This window comes from Vigna unguiculata, chromosome 5 (genome assembly GCF_037176805.1).
Source record: "Vigna unguiculata cultivar grain cowpea cultivar isolate G323 ecotype 2 chromosome 5, ASM3717680v1, whole genome shotgun sequence".
NCBI lineage: Eukaryota > Viridiplantae > Streptophyta > Magnoliopsida > Fabales > Fabaceae > Vigna > Vigna unguiculata.
In genome coordinates this window covers 43,452,046-43,459,673 of record NC_140796.1, presented here as the reverse complement: position 1 = coordinate 43,459,673, position 7,628 = coordinate 43,452,046, and the positions used below count along the sequence as shown (strand labels likewise).

Here is a 7,628-nt window from a genome sequence, read left to right as displayed (position 1 = left end):
TGGCCTTTTGGCTTGTGACCTTTTTCTTATTTAGGAATTTTTACCTTGTGGATTTTTTATTGTGTAAGCTTCCTATGGGTAGTTTTGGCCCTAGTCCATGTGATGGAGGCGTGGTTCGGGATCGTCATAGGGATTTCAGAGCAATTGATGGAATCATGCCCAAGACCTTCACAGAGATCTCAGATTAGCTTCAGATCATAGAATAGGAACTCTTTTATAATTTTTGTAATGTTTTTGTTTGGGCTTTATCGGACCTTTAGTTGTGTGGGCCTTTTGGTGTTTCGACCCATAGTATATAAGTCCTTGTAAGACACATTTGTTTTCATATTTGAGTTATATGAAAATTTAAGTTTTGTCTCAAGTCTCGAGGTTCTCCGATCTGAGATTTGGGGTGAAAAACGTCTCGAACAAATTTGGGTACAAACCCTAAAACGAAAAGGGGGAAAATGTAGGACGTCGATTGGTGATTTTTGCGGAACGGAAGGAAATCACGCCACTTGGAGGAGGTTCCAAGATAAGTGAGGAAGATACGCCACTTTGAATCAGAGATTGAAAGATAAGGATCGGTGGTTCTGAGGAGAACCTCGAGACTTAAGAGAAAACTCAAATCTAAAAACAAATGTGTCTCACAAGGGCTTATATACTATGGACCGAAACACCAAAAGGCCCAACACAACTAAAGGCCTGATAAAGCCCAAACAAAAACATTACAAAAATTATAACAGAGTTCCTATTCTACGATCTGAAACTAATCCGAGATCTCTTTAAAGGTCTTGGACATGATTCCATCAATTGCTTTGAAATCCATGTGACAATCCCGAACCACGCCTCTATCACCATGTGGTTCATAGCTAAAACATATGTGAGTTGGATCAAATTGGCAAGTCTACCTTTATTTCTTTATTTGTATTTTTAGTACATGTAATTTTAGAATAACATATAAGAATTATATATACTATATTTTATGTACAAATTTATACTTATATCTACAAATCTAGTAATTTTTTTAGTCATTACTATATATTATACATGTATCATCAAGCGAATCGGTAAAAAATTTCTTTGAATGTCGTATGATCTAATACTTATAATTACAAATGATCCAAAAATTAAGAAACAATGATTTTTAATCTTGTTATACATATTTTATATTAATTATATATAAATTAAAATTATAGTCTCATTTTATTAAAATTAATTTATGAAATATAATTAGAGTTTTTTCTCTCTCTATGTATTACATTAATTAATTTATAATAAATAAATTTAAAATAATCGACATGTTATCATATAATAAAATTATTATAATAATTACAAAGAAATATTATTTATAAAATAACTTTTTTTTATCACTATCATTTATTAACACAATAGGAAAATATAAACATGGAAAAAATGTACAAAAAAATGTACTAATTGTTGTTTGGAATTGTATATGACTTCTTATAACTTGATTACAAAATCTCATATTATAAGTGAATTAAAGTTAAAGGTTAGTATGCCGGTAAAGAATAATATAAAATTAACAACCTTTAATAATTTATACTATTTTTTATAGTTAAAATGACTCATTTATTACATTTTTCTTTCAAAGTTTTACTAGCTCTTACTAAAGGTTTAATTCTATCTTCTTGTTCCAATTTTGTTTTTTTTTTTCACACTTTAATCCTTTATTTTTAAGGATATTTAGTCCTTTACAAAAATTAATCAAACGCTAAAAGAAATAACAAATATTCTATGGTACAAGATGAGAATGGGTTATTTTATATTTACTGGATTTCCTTTTTTATCGTTTTTTCTTTTATCATTATCTAACTCACATTTAATTCTTTTATTTATTTATTTCTCTCTCTTAAATAAATTCAAGTTATGAAACAACAATTTTTTTTTTTAAATAAATGTCATGACGCGTATTTTGTGCTTTTGTAAATAAAAGTTACTTTGATAAAGAAAAAATCACTTATATTATCGTAAAAAGGACAAAAAGTAAGCCAAAAATGGTAAAATGTCAAATACCAATGATAGCTTTGAATCAAAATATGTATCGAGATGTTGTAATAAAATTCATTTTATCTCGCATTATAAGCATCACACTCATTCTCTTGTCTTATTTGTGCTCTTTTTCCTTTTCTTCGATGACTGAAATGAAACCTTAGGGTTCCTTGGTTCTTCTTTGTCCCCAAAATTATTTAGGTTATAAGATTTTCACCATTATTGCCAAAGCTCAAATCCCCTTCCATTTCCAACTCTCCACCACAAGATTTCTGATAAATAGTGTTTAGAGAGATCTTTCTTCAACCATGTCGAAAACAAAGTCGAGTAAAAAAGCCTTGAAGTCCTACACCATCAAAGGTACCAACAAGATTGTAAGAGGTAATTTCTAGAAATTTTTTCTCTTTTTGGGTAATTAGTTGTTTAAATTGAAACAAGATTGTTACTTTTGTAATGGGGACAACGAGAGAATGGTTTGAATTCATGTGGGCGATACGACTATGAATGAAAATTGTTCCTTTTGTAGTTGGGGACCATGTGACGATGCGGCCCCCTGATACAAACAAGCCACCATACGTGGCTCGTATTGAGAAAATTGAACCAGCTGGTCGTAAGAACGATGTGAAGGTGTATGTTAGGTGGTACTATAGGCCAGAAGATTCCTTTGGGGGACGTAGGAGATTCCATGGAGTGAAAGAGTTGTTTTTGTCTGACCATTATGATGTACAAAGTGCTCATGCCATTGAAGAGAAGTGTGTTGTGCACTCTTTCAAGAACTATACCAAGCTTCAAGATGTAGCTGCTGAGGATTATTATTATAGGTTTGAGTACAAGGCTGCTAGTGGAACTTTCACACCTGATCGTGTAGTTGTGTAAGTGCACCTTTTGTTTTCAATAAAATCAAGTTGTTGTATGTCTTTTAAATATTTGAAATTTTGGATTTTATTTTGTTAATTTGGTTGTGCTTTTGAAGGTACTGCAAGTGCGAGATGCCTTATAACCCAGATGTACTTATGATGCAGTGTGAGGAATGCAAGAATTGGTAATGTGTTTTGATTTCTTGGATTACTTTTCTTACATTTATGAGTGAATTTTTAATTTTGAGGGGTTTTAATTTTTTTTAGACGTGCTTTTTTTAGGAATTAATTTAGATATATTATCTGAGTGCCTAAAGTTATTTGCCCTAAACAAAAGGATGATTGACAAACACCATAAAAATATTTGAAGAAGTCATAGAACAATGTTTTCTTAAGTTTGATAGTTTTGAAGAACTTGGCAGGTTTGTTGCTTTTCAAACTTTTCATTTGCTAATGAACAAGGTTTGCATGTTGCTCTTGACAAGGTCTTTTTGCTTCTTCAATCCAAGAAAAAAGGTTTAGAAACATGTAATCAAATAAATGAAAAATGGATTTTATGGAGTCTAAAGTTTTGATGTCTATACATTAGTTATTTTTCAACAAAATTACAAATTATGTTTGGTGTCTTTTAACAATGTGTCAACTTAGTTGATTGATGCAATGTTTGATTTCTCTTGCTTTGATAAACTTTGACATTATTTGACTGAAAGCTTTCATCTATTTCAAAAATAAAAGAAATTAACAAGTATTCAAGAAATAATGTTATAATATCTTTGTTATTTCTATTTGTGATCTTATGAATTTCATGAAAGAAATATTTTTCAACTTTGATTTTAGGTACCATCCTGCTTGTGTGGACATGACTACTGAAGATGCACAAAAGTTAGAGCAATATGTTTGCTCGGAATGTTCATAAATCTCAAGCTATAGTTGCTCTATCACCAAAAACTGATGTGAAGGTAAAACTAGTTATTTCTCTCTTAAATGATTTATTAAAGATACACTTTTAATTATGTTCATTTTTAGTTTCTTTATTTATGCAAGAGAAAGAACCCTAGAAGATTCAACTAAATTTGTATGTATAGTAGTAAGTGGAACTAAATTTTTCTTTTGATGAATTTTTTGCCTGTGGTTATTCAACCATTTTTTACATAAATTTGTTGCAAAATGTGATTAGTTAAAAGAATGTTGTCACATGATTAAAAATTAAATAATTAATATTTCACATAACTTAATATTTGTATTTGAATATTTTACTAACTGAAATTATTGATTAAGGTATAAATTTTATTTATTCTTAGGAGATCTTACCTTGAAATTTTTTTGTGCTTGTACTTAAACATATTCACTTTGTTTTTGTATTTCTTTGACTAAGTTAGTATGTTTACTTTATTTTTATTTTCATCTTTTACATTTATTGCATGCTCATCCTTAGTTCGGAAATATATAAATTGTGACCAAATTATTGTTTTTTATTGATCTCATTAACTCTATGCGTAAACTAATTTCCTTCATTTTGGGGGTGTGGATAGGCAAACTTTATGTTTTTTTTCTTTCTCTTATATCATGGTACGTTAAATTAGTGAACCGCGATATATAAATCTACCTTTTTTTCTTTTTTCAAACAATAAGTAAATATGAAAGATGTTTAATTTGAATACAAAATGTAAGCTCCTATTTACATTATAATTTTTAATGTTTTTTATACTTTTACAAAACAAGTACCATGTATATAAAAACTTATTATATCTTTTTTTTCCATGTATAATAAAAGTATATTATATTCACATGATGTCTTTCTTTTCTAGTTAAAATCATTCATTTTAACGTGTCAAATTCTTTGAATTATTGATGCTTTTTGTTATATATAGTACCATTCATTTTAAGCAAACAATTGAATTAAATAGGAGATTATAAAAACTATTTTTATATTTTAAAGACAACTCTAATAATATTTTTTTTTACTTTAAATTTTGCTTTTATTTTATTTTATTAAGTACACTATATATGTTGATGCTTAAAATATTATCTTGAACATAAATTCGCCTTGGATTGTCATTCTAGTTTACTTTTTGCAAAATATTGTATGATAATTTTCATATTCAAGTTGAGAAATAGTAATGGAATACATATGAGGAATATGTTTTAATATTGTTGTTTGAAAACATGGTGATATTACTTAAAAGCATAAATCATTATGAATATTCTAAAATTATGCTTTGTAAAAGATGATTATGCCATAAATTTAAAATTTTTATACTGTGAGTGTATAACTTATACTCATCCTAGTGTTATGTTTTTCACATTTATTCTTTCTATATAATGATGTTATGTTATAAATATGCAGATTATTGAGCCCAAGCGACAAAGAATATGATGAGTATGCAGAATTAACTCATTTATGGAAATTAATTTCATTGGTTATTTGGTGGATAATGGGTATGTTTGCATATTATACAACTTCTATAAGAGACTATAAACATTTTATGTCTTTGATTTAGACTTTGGCATAAGTTTATATAATAAAAATAATTAAATGCATGAATATGTGTGTGTTGTGACATAGAACTCTGATGGTCCTCGAATCTATAAGGACAAACTCATTGATGAGGTTTTGAATGAGGATTGTTTAAGTAACGGCCATTGTGACATTGTTAATGTTGACAACGAGGATTTTCTTGTGGTGCTTTATGAGAAGATGGTCACATAGGTAATGATGAGCTTGAAAAACAGATAGATTCCATCATATTGTCTAATTCAACTAAAATTTCACATTTTTCTCACGGAATATTCAAAAACTAAATTTTTTTTATTAAATTAATATTCACGGAATATTTAACAGGTATTTATGAAGTCATTTGAGCATCCATTAGACTGTTACTATATCAAATAGAAATGTTATGTTGGTGTATTGCATAGTCAATACTTCAAAGTATCATTAACTTCAGTAACACATGATGACATAAATTATAGCATTATCTTATTAATTAAGTGTTAAAAATAACTTAGAACACAAGCATGATCATGTTTAGTCTGAAAGACAATCTTAACCAAAATTGGTTGTTTTGGTAAATAATATTCCATAATTAAGAGTGATTGTTATTCAAAAAATACTTGTTTAAGTTAGAAATAAATTGTTGAAAAATGTTTGTTTAAGTCAAAAGTAACTTGTGAAAAGAATACTTGAACGAAATCAATAAGAAGTAAATAGGAGCCGAAAGAATACTCAAGTTAGATTAGAAGTGGCTTGAGAAAGAATATATACAATTGGTTGAGCCAAAAGCGACTTGAGAAAGAATAATTAATTGAGCCTAGAAAGCCTTATTAAAATAGTACTCAAGGGGTTGGTTAGGAATGATTATGAGTGCAAACAATAGTCATGCGGTTAGCCAAAGTTGGCTACGAGCCTAAATAATACTCAAGGGATAAGTCATGAGAGACTACGAGTTTAGACAATACTTAAGAGATTAACTAAAAACGACTACAAACTCAGACAATACTAAAAAGCTTAGCTAGGAGTACTTATGAGGACAAACAATAATCAAATTGTACTTTGCAACATTAGTATGATTTGTAAAACTCAATCAATTATTTGAGAACCAGATGTAGTGAGGTTGGTCAAATGAACTAGTATAAGAATTTAGTGTGTATTCTCTATTTTTCATTGTCTCTTTACATTGCATGTTAATTTTATTTCTACTAACTTAATTATAAGGAGAGTTGTGATTGTGAGAATACGCATAACTAAAACTATTATTTAACAAAGTAAAACAGTAAAGCAATGAATTTTCATCTGCTGTAATCTATCAGCGACAACTATTATCAACTGAAATTACTTAATATATAAAACCTTAATTGTCGTTTCAATTTCTCACGCCTATCGTTCTTAAGAAAATTTTTTCAGATGTCACAAGCTTTCACTTGCATGCTCACTGATGAAACTTGAACCTTTGAAACTTTAATCTCTGTTTTCTCTATTCAAAAACTTCTAGCTTCGGAAAAACCATGGCACCAAAAATATCAATCAATAATTATAAAAAAAATCACTAAATAACAATCAATTTAGAGACATAAATAATTAGTCATCTATTACTAATTATCTATTATCTATTATATATTTTATATCTATTCTAATATATTATAAAATTTACTTTATTACCTATTTTATTTTGTTTTGTTAACAAGTATCCTAAAAGTTATTTTTTTAGTCATTTGACATTTTTAATTTTTTTTTTTACTTTTATTTATTTTTCCACCACATGTGCATAGAAGTTATTTTATTTTATTTATCAATTTTATTTATTTTTTAATTTTATTTATTTATATTTATTTTTCTGCCACATATGCATATAAATATTATAACTTCTAATTAATTAGTCATGTTATAAATTATTAAATAATATCTTATATTTAAATTAAAAATTTGTTATACTATTTTTTTCATTTTTTTAATTTTATCTTTTTATGATTTACACTGCCATATGAAAAATTGTTTCTCTTAAATTTTATTTTACTCTTTTATTCATTTGATTTTATTTTAATTTGCGTACAAATAACCATATATTTTAACTTTATCATTTAATATTTAATAAATTAATATTTTTATATTAATCTACAAAATGTCAATATAAAGTTAGAATTATTTGATTAATTAATTTAATCCATAATATGCATTCGTAAAAATTATTTTAAAAATTTGTTAAATTTTAAAATAAATATTTTTTTTAATGTGTGACCTTAGACACATTTTATTCATTATTAAAACAATTCTAATATATT

The 7,628-nt window shown here is 27.2% G+C and overlaps 1 pseudogene across 1 annotated transcript; it reads left to right on the top strand.

Annotated features, from left to right (window-relative positions):
• Positions 1 to 2,095: 2,095 nt before the first annotated feature.
• Positions 2,096 to 3,802, top strand: LOC114182919 (chromatin remodeling protein EBS-like; annotated as a pseudogene). Its single transcript, XR_014995429.1, has 4 exons — positions 2,096 to 2,373; positions 2,519 to 2,864; positions 2,966 to 3,034; positions 3,687 to 3,802. The product of XR_014995429.1 is annotated as a chromatin remodeling protein EBS-like (transcript).
• The last annotated feature ends 3,826 nt before the right edge of the window (positions 3,803 to 7,628 follow it).